This window comes from Pleurodeles waltl, chromosome 2_1 (assembly GCF_031143425.1).
Source record: "Pleurodeles waltl isolate 20211129_DDA chromosome 2_1, aPleWal1.hap1.20221129, whole genome shotgun sequence".
Taxonomy (NCBI): domain Eukaryota; kingdom Metazoa; phylum Chordata; class Amphibia; order Caudata; family Salamandridae; genus Pleurodeles; species Pleurodeles waltl.
Window position 1 is genome coordinate 17,128,653 of NC_090438.1, and position 24,235 is coordinate 17,152,887.

The 24,235-nt window shown below is 47.4% G+C and overlaps 1 protein-coding gene across 1 annotated transcript in view; it reads left to right on the forward strand.

Annotated features, from left to right (window-relative positions):
• The first annotated feature begins 1,621 nt into the window (after positions 1-1,621).
• Positions 1,622-24,235, forward strand: part of LOC138260407 (zinc finger and SCAN domain-containing protein 31-like) — a 120,194-nt gene continuing 97,580 nt past the window's right edge. The window contains exon 1 of the mRNA XM_069208856.1: positions 1,622-1,964. The gene's annotated coding sequence lies outside the window, so the exon portion shown is untranslated. The remainder of the gene's footprint in view (positions 1,965-24,235) is intronic.

The window sequence follows — 24,235 nt, forward strand, 5'->3', positions numbered from 1 at the left end:
CTGGACCCAAAAAGAGCATTATCGTTCTACCTTGACCGCACTAAAGAGTTCCGGGTGGACAACCAACTCTTTGTGGGGTACGTTGGTGCAAAGAAGGGTCGGGCAGTGCAGAAACGATCCATTTCGCGATGGGTCGTTCTCTGTATAAAAATATGCTACGCTTTGGCGAAGAAGCAGCCTCCCGAGGGCTTGAGAGCTCATTCCATTAGGGGAAAAGCTGCTACCACTGCGTTAGCACATGGCGTACCAGTGGTGGACATTTGTCAGGCTGCAACGTGGGCTTCTTTGCACATGTTCGCAAAACACTACTGCCTAGATAGTCAGGTGAGGAGAGAGGGGCATTCTGCCCGGTCTGTTTTGCAAGACTTTCTTGTGTAAAAATCTCCTGCAGACCCACCGCCATGGGTTATAGCTTGGGTATCTATTCTAAGGTAAGGAAGCTGCATCTAGAAGTCTCTATCAGATGAACAAGTTACTTACCTTCGGTAACGAGGTATCTGGTAGAGACTCTATCTAGCTGCAGATTCCTTACACCCGCCCAAGCCTCCCCTCTCTGGGGAAATTTTTCTCATGTAGATATGTATATATTTGTATATATGTATTTATGTGTACATATGTATATTTTTGATCTTGGCATCTTTTTGCCTTTCTTAAAGGGATGAAAGAATGTTTTACTCCAAACAGTTAAAGAGGTGAAATACATGATAGTTGGTTCTTCCATGACTCTGCGCTTCTGACATGGGAAGTTGTGGAAAAGAACTGACGAACGCACGCCGAGACGGCGTCTATATAGACAACCGTGGCGTCATAGACAGCTCCAACGAGGCTGACGACGAACACGGAGCTGGTCGACCACGCGGATCCGAATGAGGCCACCCGACGGCGCGCGCGCAGGGTACTGCTCAGAAAAAACTTCGGATTCAAAGCTGACGCCAGGAAATTCTAAGGTAAGGAATCTGCAGCTAGATAGAGTCTCTACCAGATACCTTGTTACCGAAGGTAAGTAACTTGTTCATCTGTACCAAAGGCCCTCCTCTTCTCATCAGGGTTTGTACCAGAGGTCCATTTATTCTCACCAGGGTCTGTACCAGGGGGCCTCCTCCTCCCATCAGGGTCTGTACCGGGGCCCTCCTCCTGTCATCAGGGGCCCTTACTAAGGACCCTCCTGCAACCATCAGGGTCTGTACCAGGGGCCCTCCTGCTCTAACCAACCAGGAGGCGCAGATTGTGGGGGTCGGCGAGGGTAGACGGGTGCCTTCAGAAGGACACTGTCCACAGGTTCTAGGCGCTTTCTCCGGGGGTGGGGGCTTCTGGGGGACACTGTCTGCTGGTTGCAGGCGATCTTTCCGGGGGAGAGGGGCTTCTGAGGGACACTGTGGTTTCTCGGCGCTTCCTTAGAGGAGGAGGGGAGGGGGCTTCTGAGGGGCAATGTCTGTGTCTTCCATGCGCTTTCTCGGGTGGGGGGGGGGCTTCTCAGGGACACTGTGTGTGGTTTCTAGGCGCTTCCTGCGGGGCGGGGGCTTTTGAGAGACTGCGCCTTCTAGGCGCTTCGTCCCGGGGGGAGGAGGGGAAGGGGGGCATCTGCTGAGGAACAGAGAGGCAGCGGGAGGGGGCCTTTACCAGTGTCTGCAGAGCCGCAGCCTGACGGGAGGCGCCGAGTGTTCTGCACACTCTGCGGTTTCTAGGCGCTTCCTCCGGCCAGAGAGGAAGGGAGGGCTTGGGGGGGCTCTGAGGCTGCGCTGCCCGGGTCTGCTTCACGGTGAGCACTTCACTATCGCCCCGGGCCCCAGCTCAGCTCCTCCCGCCCCGGGCCTCGAGGCGCTTCCGGGGCTCCGGGGGCAGCGTCAGCACAGGCGGCGGCGGCCCTTTGTGTCTGCGGCGCCGGGAGGGCCTGCTGCGGCTCCCCTCCACCGCCCCCCCCCCCGCGAGGTGAGCCCCCACCGCACCCGGGGCCGTCGGCACAGGTAAGACTGCCAGCGCCTTGAGGCGCCGCGCCCGCCACTGTGAGCTGTGGGGGGGTGACCCTGAGAGCAAACACCCCTGAAATACTGCAGCGCCTGGGGTGTGCCAACCCTGACACCCACCTCACCCGGGGCACAACCCTGCGGCGAGCACTTCATACCCTAGAGTGCATAGCGCTGTGGCCTGGTGGCAGGGCCTTCTCGGCGCTGAGAACGGCTGGGAGCCGCCAAGGCCAGCATGAGCAGGAATACAGAATACAGGGGGACACCCAGGGTACACCAGGCGCTATGCAGGGGATGCTGAGATCCGGAAGAGGGAGGCTAGGAGACAGCAGCCTCTGTGAGAGGGGTTCTAGTGACAGCAGAGGGTGCTAGCACACCCCAAGATCTGGGAGAGGAAGGCTAGGATACGGCAGCCTCTGTAAGAGGGGTTCTAGTGACTGCAGAGTGGTGCTAGCACACCCCAAGATCTGGGTAAGGGAGGCTAGGAGACAGCAGCCTCTGTGAGATGGGTTCTAGTGACTGCAGAGTGGTGGTAGCAAAATCTGTGAGAGGGAGGCTAGTAGACAGCAGCCTCTGCGAGAGGAAGGTTAAGAGACAGCAGAGGGTGCCAAGAGACACCACAGCCTAGTTCAGTGGTGCTAGGCGACACCAGCGTCCTAGGAGAAGGTGGTACTAGCCAGTCTGCGGAAAGGTGCCAGAGCCCACAAGGTCTGGAAGAAGGGGCCTAGATGACATAGACCTGAGAAAGAGGTACTGTGAGACAATAGGCTCTGGGAGATGGTGGCTGCAAACAATCGGGTCTGGAAGAGGGGTGATAGATGACTCCAGCAGCACTGAGAGGGGTAAAAGGAGACATCAGGGTCTTCAGAGGTGTGTTAGCAGATACCAAGGTTTGAGAAGGGGGTGTTAGGTGACACCAGTGTCCAAGAGAGGGTGCCTGTCTGCGTAAGGGTACAAGGAGCCAGCAGGGTCTGGAAGAGGCATGCTTGGAGTCCCCGAGATCTATTAGATGGGTGCTAGAAGACACTGAGGTCAGGGAGAGGACTGCTAGGAGACACCAGGGTCTGGGAGATGATGATTGGGGACTGTCAGTGTCTATAGTCTATATATATATATATATATATATATATATATATATATATATATATATATATATATATATATATATAGAGAGAGAGAGAGAGAGAAAGAAAGAGAGTGCTAAGAGACAGCACGTTCTGTCAGAGAGGTGGGGGGGACACTCATGCCTGAGACGGTAGTCAAAGCCAGTCTGCATGAAGGTGATAGGAGCCAGCATGCTCTGGAAGAGAGGTGCTTGAAGACACCAGGATCTGACAGATGGTGGTATGAGCTATTCTGAAGTCTGCAAAGTGGTATAGAAGCCAGAAAGCTTTGCAAGAGGACTGCTAGAAGACACCAATATCTGTGAAAGGATGGTAGGCAGTGCTGGAGACACCAGTGCAGGGGAGATTGTAGCATGAAACAGTCTGGAGTTTGCAGATGCTTGCTAGAGGCCTGCTGGGTCTGTAAGAGGGGTGCCAGGAGTCACCAGTCTGGCAGATGGTGATAAGAGGAGTCTGCAGAAGAGTGCGGACATCCGCAAGGTCTGAGAAAGGACGGTAGCTGGTGTCTGCGAATGGGTGCTAAGAAACACCAGTGTCTGACAGATGGTGGTATGAGCTGTTCTGAAGTCTGCAGAGCGTTGGAGAAGCCAGCAAGGTTTGCAAGAGGACTGCTAGAAGACACCAAGATCTGTGAAGGGTGGTAGATGGTGTCTGCAGAAGGGCACCAGGAGCCAGCTAGGTCTGGAAGAGGGGTGATGGAAAACCCAGGGAACTCTGAGAGGGGTACTTAAAAAGCACCAGTGTCTTCAGATCGGTGTTATGAGACAACATGATGTGGGAAGTGGGTGCTAGGAAACACCAATATCCAAGAGAGGGTGGTAGGAGTCTGTCTGTGTAAGTATGCAAGGAGCCAGCAAGGTTTGGAAGAGGGGTGCTTGGACACACAGAGGTCTAGTATATAGGTGCTGTAAGACCCTGGGGTCTAAGAGAGGCATGCTAGTAGACACCAATATCTGGGAGATGGTGGCTGGAGGCTCTCTGTGGTCTGCAGAGGTGTGCTTAAAGACAGCACTGTCTAGGAGAGGGTTGTAGGAGACAGCAAGGTCTGTGAGAGAAGTGGGAGGAGACACCAGGATTTATGAGACGGTAGTAGAAGCCAGTAAGCAGATTGGTGCTAGGACCCAGCAGGGTCTGGAAGAGGGGTGCTTGAAGACGCCAGGATCTGAAAGATGGTGGAATGAGCTGTTACTCCAGTATTGGAACTAGATTCACATGCTTGAATCATTCCCCGTCGTTGAGATGGGAGACCCCGGTACCTTAGAAAATAAAATGTCCCCCTAGACATAATAATAAAAAAAGGCCTATTACCTTACTGTTAAGTAACCTCTCCAAGTCGTTATGTAAAAAAGGACCAAACTGCAGAGTCCACCAATCAGGTGATCCCACCCTCTAGAACCCTCCTGAAAGAAGCTCCAGTACCTCAGATTTTCTACCGCACGTCGTGCTAGGGAGTCTCCACTGAGCTCTGCTCTTTCTTTTCCAGGATTAGATTTATCATCACAACTTGCTTTCTTATTGTCCAAGAGTGTTGGTTTTCACACTCAGAATACCTCTGGACTGACAATATCCTCAAGAATGTCTGACACGGAGAAAAAAGGTCTCTACAGAGCATGCAGTACATGTGGGAAGAAAATACTTAATTCTGAAGACCCACATAAAGACAATGGGGATCATTTCGACCTCGGCGGTCTTTTGACAAGACCGCCGAGGGACCACCGTGCTGAAGACCGCCAGTGATGGCGGTTTTCCGCTCGGCGTATTATGACTGCTGGCAGCCCTCTGTCCTTTTCCGGACGGAGAGCCGCCAGCATCCATACTGACGGGCGGCGGGGAAGTGGAGGTTGCTCCACCTCCACCGCCACATCAACAGAACACCGCCCACCGAATCACGTTCTGTAATTAGCGTGGCGGTGTTCTGTTGACGGTGTGGTGGCGGCGGAGCAGCCCCCATGGATCCCGTCCCCTCCCGGAGGATCAATGGGCCAGGTAAGTTGATCGTCCGTTAGGGGAGGGGGGTGGGGGGGTGTTGTGTGTGTGCATGGGGGTGTGCGTGTGTGTATGTAGAGGTGGTATGTGAGTGCGTGTATGCATGCAGGGGTGTTGTGTGTTTGGAAATGAGTGCGTGTCTGTCTGTATGGATGTGTGCGTGTATGTCTGAATGTGGGTGTGTGCGTATGACTGTGTGTGTGGCTGTTGGCATGTATGTTGGTGTGTGTGCAGGTATGTGTGTTGGTGGTGCCTGCGTGCGTGTCGGGTGTGAATGTGTAATGTAATGTTGGTGATGTAGGGGTGGGGAGGGGGGTTCTGCCACCTTTGGGGATGGCAGGGGTGGTGGTGGGGGGTGTAGGGTAAGAACTCGGGTTGGGGGTGGGGGGTTGGGGAGACCCCTATCAGTGCCAGGGAAGGAATTCAGTGCCAGGGAAGGAATTCCCTGGCACTGATAGTGCTCACTGCCATGGATTTCAGCCTGGTCATGATACCACCGGCGGTATTGTGACGACCGCCGGGCTGGAGACCCAGGTCTCCAGCCCAGCGGTCGGATCGGAGAAGTGGCGGATGACCATGGCGGTAACCGCCATGGTCATAATTCCAAAATTTTTACTGCCAGCCTGTTGGCGGTTGGACCGCTGCTTCTCCGCCAACCGCCAGAGTTGTAATGAGGGCTTATATATATTACCTCTATCCTGATCAATCTGCAAAAGAATGTAAGGTATGTTGTACCCTTTCTTCTAAAATTCTAAAGGATAGAGAGGGAAGACTGCTTATTTGGCTCCAGAAATTGAAAACAAGTAAAAACCCTGTCTGAGATTCAGACAGTGATGAGTCTTCATGGTGTTCAAAAAAAGTCTCAGAAAAGACAAAGATCACCTCATTCAGAAAGGGGTTCAGAACAGCCATCTAAAGATTTGAATTAGACCTCACAGGGTCTGGTAAATGCCGAAGCTTATCAACATCACCTCACAAAGGAAAATCTCCCTCAGAAAAATCAAAACACCGGCCTTCTACTTCAAAGAAGGTTTATAAACCTTCTTCAGAACCGTCCACACCTCCTCCGAAGGTAATTACTACTTTTAAAAAGCCTTCTTCAGCTCCTTCAAGTGACATACCGCTGACGACTCCACCATCTACGAGGTCGTCGTCGCGACGCCATTGTCGGCGAAGACTTATACTACGCCAGTATCAGCGACGACAACATCCACTGTATCCAGCCTGTCGACCATTGCATCTCCCTCGTCGATGATGTCCACGTCAACAGTATCTAAGAGCAGACCATTGACGCTGAAAATAAAGTTGTCATTGTCAACGCCATCAACGACACTACCATCGAGGACCATTCTACCAATGACGACATAGTCAACAAGGACCAGAGGTGGATCCTCACATATGGAGACGACTTCATCAACGGCCTCACCGTCGGATGAGAAAAATCAAGGATTCAAATAGGAAAAAACACCTGTCGCCACATACCACGTCTCCAAGTAAAGTCACTGCCTTACTCCCGGCCCATCTATTGGATGAGGATTTGGATGATGATGGACCATTTGGAGCGGCTTATAGTCCTTCACAGCTTCAAGTCAAATATCCAGAGGACGAAGACGAATATAGCCAACATTATGACAAACAATATTATTCTCCTCACAGGGACCAGGGAAGTGTACCAAAAGATATAGTGTGTGTTCCAACTTCCCTTATCACGGATCACCAACTTATGTTGCCGGACTATAAAAAGATTTCCGTCAACACCACAGGAGGAATCTCTTCCAACCCTACCTCATCCCTCCAAACCAGTGCCAAGGACTATGCCTTTGCCAAGATCAGTGAGAGGTACCCCTCGGAGAGCTTTTGTACAGGTTACAGACTCCTCAGAAGATGAAAGGGAAGAAGGGGAGCTCCAGGACACACAATCAGAACAGGTCAACTACATAATGCCAACTCCGTCATCTCCATCACCTACTCCTGTAGATTCACTCCCAGAAGACACAGGGGTTTTCCATAATCTGCTGGAAAGAGCAGCAAAAATATTTGTGCTGCTAATGCCATCTAAACAAATTGACTGCTTCCTCTAGGACTTCAAGGAGCCCTTTCAGAGAAATGTGCAATCTATGCCCATAGTAAATTACATTTGGGAGGAAGGTCTAAAAGTGATGAAGAACCCAGCTACTGTCACTGCTGTCTTATCAAGATTAGACAAAAAGTATAAAGCCCCAGAAAATGCTCCAGCCTGCCTAACTGGGAATCCGAAACCAGACTCCTTAATAACTCAGGCGGCACAGAGACGTTCAAAGAATCCATCAGCACCTATTACAGCACCTCCAGACAAAGAAGGAAGGAGGCTAGATAACATTTGAAAGAGGTTTTCCGCCATGTCTGGGCTTACAGTGAGAGCAGCGAATTCCTTAGCTGTTTTGGGCAGATATGATAGGCAGTTATGGGCTGACATCGCTCTATATTTGGACCTGCTTCCAGAAGAGTCGAAGGTGGAAGCAAAGAAGATCTTGCTGGAAGGATAACACACCTCAGTAGAGATAATTGACTGCGCAATGGGTATTGCTACCACAGCTTTCACATGACTAGCAGGTGGTGCGGTGCTACGTAGGCAAGGCTGACTTAAAGCCACTACCTCCCACCCGGAGATGCAGAATAAGATATTGGACCTTCCATTCGATGGATAGGCCCTCTTTGGCAAACACTTTGACGAAGCCCTGCAAACGATTAAGACTGACACAGACACCACCAGATCACTCTGGACCCTACAATTTAAGAAATTGCCTTTTCATGTCCCCAGAGGGCGAGGAGTACAATTATATAGGGGGAGTTTTCAAAACCTTTGTTATCCCACCTATTCAACTCATCAGTTTTGGACACAATACTCCCAAAGGCAACCACCTCAAGCGTCCTATGCTAGACCCCCTCCTAGAGGAAGAGCACATCAAGGTAAAGACACAGGCCGTCGCCAGTGACTGACTTCAAGCTCCAGCTACATCCCCACCACCGATTCACAAGATGAGGGCAACACCCTCAGCAAACTAACATCCTTGTGTCACGAATGGGAATTGAATGAAAGAGCCTTAGACCATGTCTTCAGGGAATGGGAAAAACCAAACCTGGATCTCTTTGCGACACCACAAAACAAAAAATGCTGCTTCTATGCAAGCTGGGATCGCCACCCGGGATCGTGGGGGAATGCCTTTTCAATGGCATATTGCAGAATATATGCTTATGCTTTTCCACCTATTCCCCTGGTTTCTAGAGTGCTGACAAAGATCAAGAGGGTAGATTGCAGGCTGATCCTCATAGCCCCGAATTGGCCTCGCCAACATTGGGTCTCGGAACTCCTACTGCTCTCGGAGAAACATCGCATTCCACTGAAGGTCTCACAAGATCTCCTAACGATGAACGACGGCCAGGTCATGCAACCAGACCCCAAATCACAAAAATGATCAGCCTGTCTCCTGAACACAATGAGTTTACCTATTTAAATATTCACCCAGAATGTAGAAGAATACTTTTAAAAGCCAGAGCAAAAAGCACAAACAAAACATACTCTCTGAAATGGAAAAGGTTTTGTTCATGGTGTCAGAAGGAACAAGTAAATCTTCAAGATGAGCTCACGCATCCATTAGTGTGCACCTGGCAGCCATATCTCGATTCAGTCGTTCTCCGACATCTCCGTCTTTATGGTCCTCTAGGCTAATAAAACAGTTTCTGAAAGGACTCTTTAGAGTTTTTCCACCAGTAAGACCTCCACCACCCTTCTAGCATCTCAATACTGTTCTATTACCGTTCATGAAGCATCCATTTGAACTTATTCACAAAGCAGAATTGAAATACCTATCGTGGAAGGTTGCTCTCCTACTGGCTCTTACTTCTTCTAGACGTATCAGCGAGATCCAAGCTCTTACCATCCAAGAGCCTTTCCTTCAATTTAAACACGACAGAGTAATACTTTGCACAAACCCAAAATTTGTTCCCAAAGCACCGTCGAACTTTCACATCAGTGAACCTCTGATCCTCGAGACTTTCTTTCCAAATTGGTCATCTCCGTCTGAAAGGGTGCTTCACTCCATGGACATCAAACAATGTATTAAGTTTTATTTGGAGAAAACCAAACAATTTCGTAAATCTAAACAGGACTGTCGCGTGGGCTCTCATTATCCTAAATAAGACTACTGGATTCCTAGGCAGCAGGATCGATAACGGTGTGGGGGACTGAGTCTGACCCACGTGTAAAGAACTCTGTCACCCTAAATCCGTTTTTTGCTCCGGCTAACTAGCAGTGCCTCATTTCTCCCATGGGGAAGAGATGATTGGGCAGCCGAGCGCATGACATCTTTGGAACTTCCAAGGGAAGTCGTGGTCACTCAGATCCAAACCAACTCTCTCATTTACAATATGGTCTCATATACAAATGACAAAGACAGTATACAGGGAGTGCAGAATTATTAGGCAAGTTGTATTTTTGAGGATTAATTTTATTATTGAACAACAACCATGTTCTCAATGAACCCAAAAAACTCATTAATATCAAAGCTGAATATTTTTGGAAGTAGTTTTTAGTTTGTTTTTAGTTTTAGCTATGTTAGGGGGATATCTGTGTGTGCAGGTGACTATTACTGTGCATAATTATTAGGCAACTTAACAAAAAACAAATATATACCAATTTCAATTATTTATTATTACCAGTGAAACCAATATAACATCTCAACATTCACAAATATACATTTCTGACATTCAAAAACAAAACAAAAACAAATCAGTGACCAATATAGCCACCTTTCTTTGCAAGGACACTCAAAAGCCTGCCATCCATGGATTCTGTCAGTGTTTTGATCTGTTCACCATCAACATTGCGTGCAGCAGCAACCACAGCCTCCCAGACACTGTTCAGAGAGGTGTACTGTTTTCCCTCCTTGTAAATCTCACATTTGATGATGGACCACAGGTTCTCAATGGGGTTCAGATCAGGTGAACAAGGAGGCCATGTCATTAGATTTCCTTCTTTTATACCCTTTCTTGCCAGCCACGCTGTGGAGTACTTGGACGCGTGTGATGGAGCATTGTCCTGCATGAAAATCATGTTTTTCTTGAAGGATGCAGACTTCTTCCTGTACCACTGCTTGAAGAAGGTGTCTTCCAGGAACTGGCAGTAGGACTGGGAGTTGAGCTTGACTCCATCCTCAACCCGAAAAGGCCCCACAAGCTCATCTTTGATGATACCAGCCCAAACCAGTACTCCACCTCCACCTTGCTGGCGTCTGAGTCGGACTGGAGCTCTCTGCCCTTTACCAATCCAGCCACGGGCCCATCCATCTGGCCCATCAAGACTCACTCTCATTTCATCAGTCCATAAAACCTTAGAAAAATCAGTCTTGAGATATTTCTTGGCCCAGTCTTGACGTTTCAGCTTGTGTGTCTTGTTCTGTGGTGGTCGTCTTTCAGCCTTTCTTACCTTGGCCATGTCTCTGAGTATTGCACACCTTGTGCTTTTGGGCACTCCAGTGATGTTGCAGCTCTGAAATATGGCCAAACTGGTGGCAAGTGGCATTGTGGCAGCTGCACGCTTGACTTTTCTCAGTTCATGGGCAGGTATTTTGCGCCTTGGTTTTTCCACACGCTTCTTGCGACCCTGTTGACTATTTTGAATGAAACGCTTGATTGTTCGATGATCACGCTTCAGAAGCTTTGCAATTTTAAGAGTGCTGCATCCCTCTGCAAGATATCTCACTATTTTTGACTTTTCTGAGCCTGTCAAGTCCTTCTTTTGACCCATTTTGCCAAAGGAAAGGAAGTTGCCTAATAATTATGCACACCTGATATAGGGTGTTGATGTCATTAGACCACACCCCTTCTCATTACAGAGATGCACATCACCTAATATGCTTAATTGGTAGTAGGCTTTCGAGCCTATACAGCTTGGAGTAAGACAACATGCATAAAGAGGATGATGTGGTCAAAATACTAATTTGCCTAATAATTCTGCACTCCCTGTACGTTTTATATAATGTTTTAATAAAACGACTGTATTTTAGATATTAAGGCGTGAGCCGCAATAACCAGAACAATACAACATAGTAGGATTGAAATAGTCACCAGGAGAGTAAAACATAAGAACAAAGCTATCATATTGCCTATCAGTTTCTACTCTCCCTCTGCTTGTTCTATTTAGAGCACAGCATGTTAAACTTCTAGCTTGCCTTTCCGAATCAAAGGGGAGACATAAGCCCTCATACCTGAGCAAAGGCCTGTGATCTGGTTCAGCATCTGCAACGAGGCAGTCAGCGTCTAGTTGTGGTTCCCTGGTCGGAATCTCCCTCTTGCATGTATTAGGACAAGGAAGTTATTTTATAACTAACATGTCATCGTGATCACAAAATGTCCCTACGCAGGAATGCCAAATCTAAACTCCTACCACGTCTATCGGCAATGTACCAGACTGTATCCTTGACTAAAGCACAGAGTGAATATGTTATGAAGAACTCCAGTGCTGAAGTAGGCAAAACAGTGTGATATGAATAAAAAACAACACCGTAGAACTGGCCATTTTGTAAAATAACAGTACGAAGCCTAATAAAAAGCATTTAGAGCAAAGTGTACAGAGGCTCTAAGCTGTCAGCAAATGAATAAAATACATTCAGGGCAAAGTGCAGAAAGGCCTAAAGCCTGAAGCTAATGCCAAAATATACGTAAAACTAACCACACTACACCCTCCCCTTGGCGGTAGCAAGTGGTTCCAATAACATAAAAACATGCCCCAAAATATAAACAATATATATTTCGACAAGGTAAGAAGACAACAAAGTCATAAATTTAGGAAACATGTGACGATAAAGCTAAATTCAATATAGTGTCAATTTAGCCGAAGAAAAAAAAAATCCAATTGTCAGACAGAAGCAATAGATAGTAGGAGCTCCTCCACTTCGATATATGTTAATATCGGAAGATCCACGCCACAAAGTACCATGGAGCAGGTGTGTTCCAAAGCCCCAAAACCATCCAGGGCGGCACCCCGTGCAGGGCCAATAGAAGAGACAATACCATCTTCCTCCAGGAAGGGAATCTCATAGACCGCCTCACGAAGCAAACGCAATCGTAGTGCACAAGTCTGGGAATGAGCCCTAATCGGGAACATCAACAGATCAGGATCGACCACTGGAGAGCGCTGCAGTGAGAGACAGAAAGCCAGTGCATGTTCAAACGAGCACCAAAGGCACCGAAACACGGGTTGCACACAATCCAAAACCGGTCTGAATGACAGAGACCAGTCACACTCCAAATGACTCAGGAGTGTAGCTCCAAAACGCTGCATCATGCGTTCACGACACAACTGCGCTGACGGGAGCAGCAATATAGGATCTCGTCGTGGCGGGACAGCCATTGCGAAAAAATAGCAACAATAGCAAGACTCCAGCCAATAAAGCCAAAGTAATTGGGAAACCCCCAAAAATGCTTCAGAAAATAGAGTGTATAGCAGAAGGTATCAAACCGAATATGGAAGAGAAGGTGTGAGCGAAACCAACACCAACGGCTTTGAAAAAATGAGCAATAACAGCAGTGCTGGATGCATTAAATATACGTCTCACAAGTTCACCGAAGTGACTTGGAAAGTTAGTATTCAAAAGGGACTGTATCTCCGCCGATGACCTTGCCACTTGAAGCGCGTAGGTCTCGCTAGCAGATGTAATGGCCACATGCTTTTGAAACAATAAAGCTTTCAGCCGACTCAACTTGTCGAAATCAACCTTCGAAGTAGCAATATGAGGCCAGATGTCCGCTACCTCCCTAATTTGAGTGGGGGGAAACAACACATTCCCGCAGCACGTAACAGCCTTGTTGACAACGTAAACTATTCCTGCACGCATGCCACAGCAGCGTTCGCTGTTAAGAACAATGTAACTGCCGTTAGAAAGCACCTGGAAAGTGTTTTTAATAACCGGGACTGGAACACCCTTCAAATAACAAGCTAAGTTAGCAATCGAAGCGTTACACACCCCGTGCAAGGACAGCTGTTTACAAACCATGGAATGGCTGACAGAAGCTTCGCATTCGCTACCGCTAAGAAAAACCTCCCTCAAACCATTAACACATCTGTATTGAAAGGGAAGCTCCCACACCTCGTGTATGTAACTGTCTCCCAATAGTTCATATCTACCGACCGGAATGTGCTTCAAACAAGAAGTAAATTGCAGAGTGGAGATAGGCAAATTAATAACCCCATGAATCAACCATTCAGCTGACGGAATCTCAGCCACCGTAAAAGGCAGTTTTTCCAATTTCTCAATATTCAACATAACATACGTCGCTTTCTTCTTTGCCATCAACTGTTGTTGACGAGTTAAATTAAAGGAGATAAAGATCTCCTTGGCACAAATGTGCTGCCATGGAACGCGACCGCCTTCAAGGTCTGAAGAGTCCAACCCAGCTGCATGATGGACTGTGTCTGACTCTGCCCGTGATATAAAGAAGACATGTCTGATTTAATAATGTCAATAGCAGAGGAAACAATGCTGTCAATCGTGTAAACACGGTCAGAAAGGGTATGCATGCCATTATCAACAACAGACAAAGCCTGTAGCAGATTATCTTGATCAATCTGCCTCAACCGGGCAGCAGCCGCCTGTTGTGAAAGTTTCCAAATCTCATTATATACTTCGTATAAGAACCTTTTCCTCCGTGGCACCTTGGGACCCGACAAAAAATCTTGTAAATCAGTACCATTAGACAGTAACTTGAGATGTGACTTAACTGCATCCAGCGTGGAGTACTTCAACCATTGTTGACAAAGCTTCCCCACGCTGTACGTAGTTATAATATCAGCATGTTCTGGTGAAATGTAATGAGGGTCTGCCCTACTAGTCCTGAACCCCCCTGAAGAGGTGACAAAACGTTGATGACACTGATTAGTGTCTACAGGCCACAATAACCACCCGCCCGGATGTAACGATGAAGTGTTAAGCGTACCATTCTGGACCCAATGCGTAAATTCACTAAAAGTAGCATTCACATAGTGCTGCCAGTTGTTTAATTTGGAAGGGACAGGGATACTAGGTAAATTCAACTCTCTAATCGTCGCCAAGCCCAAACAGCTAGTCTGTTGTACTGTGTCATTGAGGAAAATCATCTGTACAGGGATAAGACATGCTCTAAATAATGTATCCCTGCCTTGCATTTGCCAATGTTTTGTACCCCAAACACTTTTCAAGTCAACAGTTTTAAACCAGTATTCATACCGCTCGACGAAAGTTTAGATACAAACAAATTTGAATACAATAATTTAGTATCGGTCAATAACAGTTGCTTATTAGAATACGGTGTAACTTTAAAATAGTAAGACTTAGCATCCCGTTGATTATGCCCAGAAAAATATGCAAATTTATCATAATACGTTTTCGAACTCCCTTGTGGAGGAGTCGAGCAATGTTCCCATTGCACATAATTAAATATGGACTTAGGGCTACTAGCTTTATGCATAAAGTGGTGTCCATAATAGTTGTAGCAAAACATGTCACCATTATTATCTCTAAATTGGTAAGCATCTTCATCGTCATAGACAGTATAATATTGCAAATCCGTTAGCATAGAATGTACTGTCTTCACATCCCAATCATCAGAAACAATGCCTGGTATAACAATATCATTCATTGATAACTTGAGGACATACGGTATTTGAATCAATTCAGTGGGACCATATATATCAAACATTACTTTATCCCACACAATCCCATCCGGAATTGGTATTGCAGAAATGTTCACATTGGACAAGTCTCTTCGAACCATTTGAGACGAAAAATGTGGTCTCAACACAGTCTCCACATGCTCAATGTCTGATCGATCAGGAAGAAAATGACCATGTATTACTAGAAAAAAAGTAACTACAAACCCCAACCATAAAAAAAGAGTCATTACAACCATAAAAAGCCACAAATAGTTCCAAGGAAAAACAAAATATGTACGTTTAAGCCAACTCAGCAGCTTACGTGGACCTCGGACAGAAGACATCGATGACGAAGAGCTGGACACTGCTTCATCAGCGTCGTTGAAGCAGCCAGAGGCAGTTCTTGCAAAAGGTGCAATTGTGAACAAAGAAGCAGATGGAGGCTCTCTCCTAGGCACGCTATAAACCACATGTTCAGAAACATCAGTAGAACGTACAGCAACTTGATCAAAAGATTCCATATTAATTGTCGTCTGTGGAACAATCGCAAGATCATCTTCCACCCTCCCCAAGCTCGGAGAGGAAACAGCATCGGTGTAAATCACCTGCAGAGTGACTTCTTCCCCAGTAGTGAGAGGGATGCCGGAACTACTGGGTGTCCCTCTTGGTCTGCTGTGCAGAATCGGCCACATGTTGTAACTTGACATTATCAATGGAAACAAAGCGATTTCCTTTGGCCCCTTGCAGCGGCGGTAAAATCACAGTTCTCGTGCCGCTCACCCCTAACACAGGGACAGGTGCTCGATAAGAATGGACCAAATTCTTTCTTCACTGCGACCTTTTCAAGCACTAGATCCCCAATCCTGGGTATCCAACCAGTAGGTGTTACAGGCTCATCCTTAATTCCTGAGGAGGCAGCACTTGCAGAAGAGTTATCTTCACGGAATTGTTGTAAATCCTGCAAAACAGTGACACGATCATTTATGTCAAAGGGCGTATCTGCCGCCTCCACACCAGGACAATCTAGATCAGGAACATACATTTGTGTTCCAAACAGGCACTCATATGAAGTACGACCCCCCAGTGACCGTCTAGGCAAGTTATTAAGTGCTCTCTGTACTCCATACAGGTGGGCTAGCCAACTACGACCCGTACCTATAACCCTGGCCGTTAAGGATTGCTTTAAATCACGATTTAAACGCTCCACGACAGAATTTCCCTCGGGATGAAATGGAGACGAGAATTGGAGTTGGACCCCCAACAAAGCCATGGTGTCCCTGAATGCCTTAGAGGCGAAAGCAGGGCCCTGGTCCGAATGAAAAGCCGCAACTGCAAATGTATCGACAAAGATGCGCAAATCTTTAATAACAGTCCGAGCGTGAGCCGAGCGTTGTGGCCATACCCACACAAATCTGGAGCACGAATCTACAGCAACCAATATATATTTGTATGCACTATCTGGTGTCAGCGGACCACAATGGTCCAAGTACACACACTGTAACGGTTTGTTTGAAATCAGAAGGGGCGTCTGCTGCGGGCGTCTAGCCGACGACGCTTTAATTTGTTGACAGACGTCACAACAAAGGACATACTACTTTGTCTCTTTATAGAGACCAGGCCACCAGTAACAAGCCTGTAAAAGTGAAATCGTGGCAGCCACACCAGCATGTGCAGATGCCACCCCTTCATGTGCTGCAGAAATTAATCGAGGTCTCTCAATTTTATTGGGTATTTCACGTACACCAATGCCTGGAATATTAACAACAGCATTTAGCGCACCACTCAAGCAGTAACTATATTTAGAAGGAAATCCTTTAGGAAATGGCGTGCCATCAGCCGTAGCTTTTATGGCAGCCGAAATCTCTGTGTCTGGTTTGGAACTCGAACGAGTCACTGCGGCTACAGTGGCGACAGCCACTGCCGACTTTGCAGCTTCATCAGCCAAAGTATTCCCAGCAACGTGTATTCCAACGCGCTGGTGTACAAGTGTATGCACAACATGGACCTTAGGAAGCGTTTCTTTCAGATCCGCATCCTTACTCCACAACAATTTATGTTTAATGGTATTGCCTTTAGAATCTCTGAACCCATTCAACTTCCAATAGTGCAGATATTCATTGAAAGACTGAACACAGTAGTAGGAGTCACAGACCAGCAAGGTCAAAATCGCCGGATCTGCGTGCTCCAACGCTAACAAAAGAGCTTTGAGCTTAGCCAGCTGTGCCGTGCAATCTCCCAAGGTTTTAGTATAAGTATGTCGGGGGCAGAACACTTCCCCCTCCATAGTGCCGCTCACTACCGCACATGCAGCAGAATACTGTTGTTTAGTCCCAACCGCTGGTTGCGCAGAGCCATCGGTATACATGACCACTTGATATTGGTCAATAGGCAATGTGCCAGCAGGAACTGGGTACTCTATTTCATATTGAAGAAATTCTTGAGTCTGCAGTTTAGGGTCAAATATGTAATCTACATCAGTGGCTGTCAAAGACGTAGCCCATTGTATCCATCGCGGGTGTAAAGCTTTCGAATTGGGAACACTCGCTTTTGTAACAGCCTCCAAGGCCGGAATCGGGGAAACGACAATGATGCGTTGGCCCTGGGCAAGCGGTCGTTCTTTGATCACAGCCATCTGTACTGCAGTGAGTATTTTCTCAGTCTGTGCAAATCGTTGTTCTGCAGCAGAATACAAGTGGGACTTGTATGCTATCGGGACTGTCTCACCCTCATTAAAGGTGACATAAGTAAACCCAACAGCCCCAGGTATCACCCTGATGACTAAATGTGTCTTATTGTCCCGTGTGTGTAAGTGTTTAACTGCTAAGAGATCATTCTGTAACTCTCGCAGTATGTGTGTATGCTCAACCGTCCAAAATCTACTCTAAAAATTCGGGCGAATCAGTTCGTATAATGGTTTTATACGCGTAGCATAATCAGGAATGTAAGTTCTGCCAAAATTCAGAAACCCCAACAATGACTGAAGCTTCCGAACCGTATTAGGAGGCTGCAATAAAGCACATTTCTCCAAAAAATGTGGTGCTAGGCTCTTGCCCTCACTCGATAACTCATATCCCAGGAAAATGACGCTGAGGAAGGCAATCTTTGATTTCTTAAAATTAAATTTATAGCCAATATCAGCAAATCCCACAACAATGTGCGATACGCGCCTTAGATGTTGCAGAATCTCATCGTCTGTCAAATATATATCATCAACATATGATAATGCTTCAGGGTCCAACTCGTGTAGCATTTCAGTCACACGAGCCGAAAACAGTCCTGGGCTATTTTTATACCCCTGAGGTAAACGACAAAAAAATTTCTGAGAGCCAAACGCACTGAAACTGGTATAGTCCCGACTTTCGGGCGCTATATTCTGGCAGAAAAATCCATTCGAGATATCCAATGTTGTTTTGTATTTTTTACGCACTATATTATTCATAAGCGCTGCGCTATGTGAATTCTGTATTGCATATGTGCGTGTATGACTATTCAAATGTCTGTAATCCACCACTATCCTATATGAATGGTCCGGTTTAGCAACCGGAAATAAGGGATTATTCATCGGCGAGACACAGGGCTCAATGACACCCTGGTACTCCAATTGTGTAAGAATTTTCCTAACCGATGCCCTTGCCTCAAATTTAATAGGATACTGCGGCTGTGGCTGAGGTTCGCCCTTTATCGGAATGACATGATAAGGTGATTGTTTATCCCACCCCACATTATTTCTATATAGGGCGGGGGCTTGTGCTAGAGCCCATGATTTACTATAGGACTCCGCTAGTTCTCTCGGAACAAGTGGTGAGAAGGAAGGTGTAATAACCTCCTCCCCAACCGGACAGTCGCGAACAAAGTCAGGTGGCCAATCTTGTTCAGCCAATAGAACATCATATGATTTTACCACATGGTCCCAAAAGATGGCGTGTACAATGCGGACAATGTCCCCTTCTAATCGTAGAGTCACTAGATATACTCGATCAGGATCAGAGACCCGCATATCCACAGTTTCGACTTGTATGAAGTCATCAGTTGCTTTCACCTCCAGATGCTCTAGAAGACTCCGGCGAACTATTGTGACCTCTGCCGCGCTGTCTAACAGTGCTAATGCCCATGTCTTGTTTGTCAAGAGAACTCTCTTCTTGAGCGGCATGTCTAACAGAGACTGCTGCCACTTTTTTCTTTTTAAATTGTTGTTTTTGTTGCAGCGGTTTCTCTTCTTGTTTAACAGAAACCTCCGCTGAGCGTTGTGAATCCTGTCTCGGTTTCACGTACTCCGTCCTCCGCTCTGACCGCCCACCTCTCTCACTTCTCTTCTCAGAGGAGTCCTGAAAGGGACGAGATTGGCGTGTATCAGTATATTGATATCGATCAGGCGTCTTCAAATTATCCCTATTTCTGAGATTATACCTATTCTGCGGGGTCTCCGGTTGCGGAGACTGCTCCCCATCTTTTTTAGGTGTTTGCTGTTTCTTTTCCCAGCGCTTTTTTGCACCCTCAGGTTGCTGTTGTTTAGCATTATCTTTATTATTTTTACCCTGCAATTGTGGTTTCTGCGGTCTAGCCCCTAGGCTATCACGACCAATACTAGAATATGTTTCTGCTATAATTCTCGGAAGTTCCCGCTCCCGATAAATCTGCGGAACGTCCCGAAGACGCATTCGCACAGCTAGTGCTACAGCCTCCCCCTTGAAATTACTCAAAATAATAGAAGAAACTGCGTCAAAATTGCCCATCAATTGAATGCCCAAATCTAAGGCAGGGGCAGCCCCATATTCATCTTGAATTTGTTTAAGCACTTCCGGTAAATTAGCCAAAGTCGGTGTACCGTGTGCTGTAGTGTAGAGCGCGGCAAACACCGTGCCCCAAGTATTACAAAGGTCCACCGGAGGAACCATCCCATACGGCAAACACATCGTCAAAATTCTATGTTTATCCTGAGGTCCCGTATGGGGAAATACTGCTTCCAGCGTATTAATCTTTTGCGCCAGCCAAAATGGAGTCTCCTCACGTTTAGCCGGTACTTTGCCCATAACTGAGTGTACAGTGGCCGGATTGATTCCCGGTACCACTGCTTGTGCGTGCGCCGGAGCAGCACGCGCTGCATTAGTATTTAATGTCTGCATCACAAACTGAACTAGTCTTCTGTATGTTGTAGTTAAGTCTATATATAAACGACGCACTTCAACCACTGCCAAATTTGCAACCGCAGGATATGGTGTGTAAGTAGCCAATAAAGGCCAGGTCGGACCATCATTACTCAACGGACCTAACCGTACTTGTGCTACTGTGTGTGGGAGGGCGCCATCAAGCCAATTATGGTGTTCTTGATAAGATAAAGGTATTTCTAAGTATGCATAAGCCCTGTATTGTCCAGGGACATTCGCAACAGTATATTCGTGAAAATTATTTGTACCCCCATCTACTGCTGGAAATACGACCCAAGAATAAAAAAGTTCTGTTCTATAGGCTGCATGGGCGTCCACCACAAAAGTGACCGGACCCCCCTGGACTGTCAGTCCATGTGCTATCAGATGACCTGTGAGCGGATGTCGCATATTAAGCGCTATATTTACTACTACTGGATTCGCCATTTGTTAAAAAAATAAAATAGCCCTAGGTCAGAGAAGGCATACCAATATCGGGGTTTTTCCTTTCAAAGTTCAAGCTTGAACAACCAACCACTAAGCAATAGGATGTACCAATCCCGTGGTGGCGGAAACCCTCAGCCCCACGGACGTCTCCGCGTACGGAACCGAGGAGTCAAAATATATATGAGACCGAGAGAGTCAGTCGCACCTAAATATTAGAGCCAGACCAATCGTTGACGGTGCCATGTCGCGTGGGCTCTCATTATCCTAAATGAGACTACTGGATTCCTAGGCAGCAGGATCGATAACGGTGTGGGGGACTGAGTCTGACCCACGTGTAAAGAACTCTGTCACCCTAAATCCGTTTTTTGCTCCGGCTAACTAGCAGTGCCTCATTTCTCCCATGGGGAAGAGATGATTGGGCAGCCGAGCGCATGACATCTTTGGAACTTCTCAGGGAAGTCGTGGTCACTCAGATCCAAACCAACTCTCTCATTTACAATATGGTCTCATATACAAATGACAAAGACAGTATACGTTTTATATAATGTTTTAATAAAACGACTGTATTTTAGATATTAAGGCGTGAGCCGCAATAACCAGAACAATACAACATAGTAGGATTGAAATAGTCACCAGGAGAGTAAAACATAAGAACAAAGCTATCATATTGCCTATCAGTTTCTACTTTACCTCTGCTTGTTCTATTTAGAGCACAGCATGTTAAGCTTCTAGCTTGCCTTTCCGAATCAAAGGGGAGACATAAGCCCTCATCCCTGAGCAAAGGCCAATGATCTGGTTCAGCATCTGCAACGAGGCAGTCAGCGTCTAGTTGTGGTTCCCTGGTCGGAATCTCCCTCTTGCATGTATTGGGACAAGGAAGTTATTTTATAACTAACATGTCATCGTGATCACAAAATGTCCCTACACAGGAATGCCAAATCTAAACTCCTACCACGTCTATCGGCAATGTACCAGACTGTATCCTTGACTAAAGCACAGAGTGAATATGTTATGAAGAACTCCAGTGCTGAAGTAGGCAAAACAGTATGATATGAATAAAAAACAACACCGTAGAACTGGCCATTTTGTAAAATAACAGTACGAAGTCTAATAAAAAGCATTTAGAGCAAAGTGTACAGAGGCTCTAAGCTGTCAGCAAATGAATAAAATACATTCAGGGCAAAGTGCAGAAAGGCCTGAAGCCTGAAGCTAATTCGCAAAATATACGTAAAACTAACCACACTACACTAACTGCACTAACTTTCTGTGCCTGCTTGTGTCCGGGGGAGTGGGGGAGTGCAAATAGGCGTCGGGTTTTGTATAGGAAGTAATGGGGAGACCCGGGGGTCTCTTCAACGATGCAGGCAGGCACGGAGGGGCTCCTCGGGGTGGCCACCACCTGGGCTAGGCAGAGGGTTTCCTGGGGGTCGCTCCTGCACTGGAGTTCGGTTCCTTCAGGTCCTGGGGGCTGCGGGTGCAGTGTTGGTTCCAGGCGTCGGGTCCATTGTTACAGGCAGTCGCGGTCAGGGGAAGCCTCTGAATTTCCTCTACAGGCGTCGCTGTGGGGGCTCAGGGGGGTCGTCTCTGGTTACTCACGGGCTCGCAGTCGCCGGGGAGTCCTCCCTGTAGTGTTGGTTTTCCGCAGGTCGAGCTGGGGGCGTCGGCTGGAAAATCTCATGCTTCCGGAGGGAAACGTGAAGTCCTTAAAGTTGTTCCTTTGTTCCAAGAAAGTTGCAGATTGTTGAACAAGGCCGCTGGTCTTGGTTGCAGGGCAGTCTTCTGAGGCTTCAGAGGTCGCTGGTCCCTGTTGGATGCGTCGCTGTTGTAGTTTTCTTCGAAGTTGGGAGACAGGCCGGTAGGGCTGGGGCCAAAGCAGTTGTTGTCTCCGTCTTCACTGCAGGGCTTCACGTCAGCAGTCCTTCTTCTGGTTAAGGTTGCAAGAATCTAGTTTCCTAGGTTCTGGGGAGCCCCTAAATACTGAATTTAGGGGCGTGTTTAGGTCTGGGAGGGCAGTAGCCAATGGCTACTGTTCTTGAGGGTGGTTACACCCTCTTCGTGCCTCCTCTCTGTGGGGAGGGAAGCACATCCCTAATCCTATTGGTGGAATCCTCCAAAACCAAGAAGGAGGATTTCTAAAGGCAGGGGTCACCTCAGCTCAGGGCACCTTAGGGGCTGTCCTGACTGGTGGGTGACTCCTCCTTGTTTTTCTCATGATCTCCCCTGGACTTGCCGCCCAGAGTGGGGGCTGTGTCCATGGGGCGGGCATCTCCACTAGCTGGGGCATTGTAACACGAAGCCTGAGCCTTTGGGGCTCACTGCTAGGTGTTACAGTTCCTGAAGGGGGAGGTGTTAAGCACCTCCACCCAGCGCAGGCTTTGTTTCTGTCCTCAGAGAGCACAAAGGCTCTCACCCCAGGGGGTCAGAAACTCGTCTCTCAGCAACAGGCTGGCACAGACCAGTCAGCCCTGCGCTGAAGGATTGGGTAAAATACAGGGGGCATCTCTAAGATGCCTTCTGTGTGTATTTTTGAATAAATCCAACACTGGCATCAGTGTGGGTTTTTTATTCTGAGAAGTTTGATATCAAACTTCCCAGTGTTCAGTGTAGCCATTATGGAGCTGTGGAGTTTGTTTTTGACAAACTCCCAGACCATATACTTATTATGGCCACACTGTACTTACAATGTCTAAGAATAGACTTAGACACTGTAGGGGCATACTGCTCATGCAGCTATGCCCTCACCTCTGGTATAGTTCACACTGCCTTAGGGCTGTAAGACCTGCTAGAGGGGCGACTTACCTATGCCTCAGGCAGTATTTTGTGTGCATGGCACCCTGAGGGGGATGCATGTCGACTTTGCCTTTTTCTCCCCACCAACACACACAATCTGCAATGGCAGTGTGCGTTTGTTAGGTGGGGGGTCCTTAAGGGTGGCACAACACATGCTGCAGCCCTTAGCGACCTTCCCTGGTCACATGGCTCTTGGTACCACTGGTACCTTTTACAAGGGACTTATCTGTGTGCCAAGTTTGGAAACAATGGTACATTTTAGGTGGAAGAACACTGGTGCTGGAGCCTGGTTAGCAGGGTCCCAGCACACTTCTCAGTCAAGTCAGTATCAGGCAAAAAGTGGGGGGTAACTGCAACAGGGAGCCATTTCCATACACAAGCCCCCCCCAGCCCACAGGCGGGATACTCAGCCAAAGCTGGGAGAGTCTTCCTAGTCTGTCAGGCGAGGAAGAGTAGGGGAAATAGGCTGGTTTGTGGCAGGGCCTACTCTGCCTTACATCCTCCTGTTCAGGTCATTCCCTCTGGGGAACTGACCCACTTCCACAGTGATAGGACCTAATCTGAATTGCCTCTTGTCTGTGCTTTTATTGTCTTCACCCATGCTCTCTAGTTTGGGGTTAGAGGTATCCACCTCTGCTAATCTTATCTTAGCCAGGGTCACCCCTAGCTTACCCAGAGCTGGAGTAACCCCACCATGACGGTCAGGGGGCCTAACTTGTTTTTTGGCATGGGGTCAGACCACCATGCCAAGGATAGTGCAGCCATAAAGGCTAACACCCAGTATAGGCCACTGACAGCTGTTAGTGCCCAGAACCTCACCTTTAGCTCTTCACCTGCAAGGGAAGGAGCTAAGTTACAGACATCTTTGGGTTCAGGGTGCCTGTCTGCTGTGTAAGAGTGGGGGGTTACCACATCTTGTAGTAAATGTAGGAAGGTAGCCTCTTTCTAGCCTTGTTACCCCCACTTTTGGCCTGTTTGTGACTATATGTCAGGGTGTTTTTACTGTCTCACTGGGATCCTGCTAGCCAGGGCCCAGTGCTCATAGTGAAAACCCTATGTTGTCAGTGTGTTTGATATGTGTCACTGGGATCCTGCTAGCCAGGACCCCAGTGA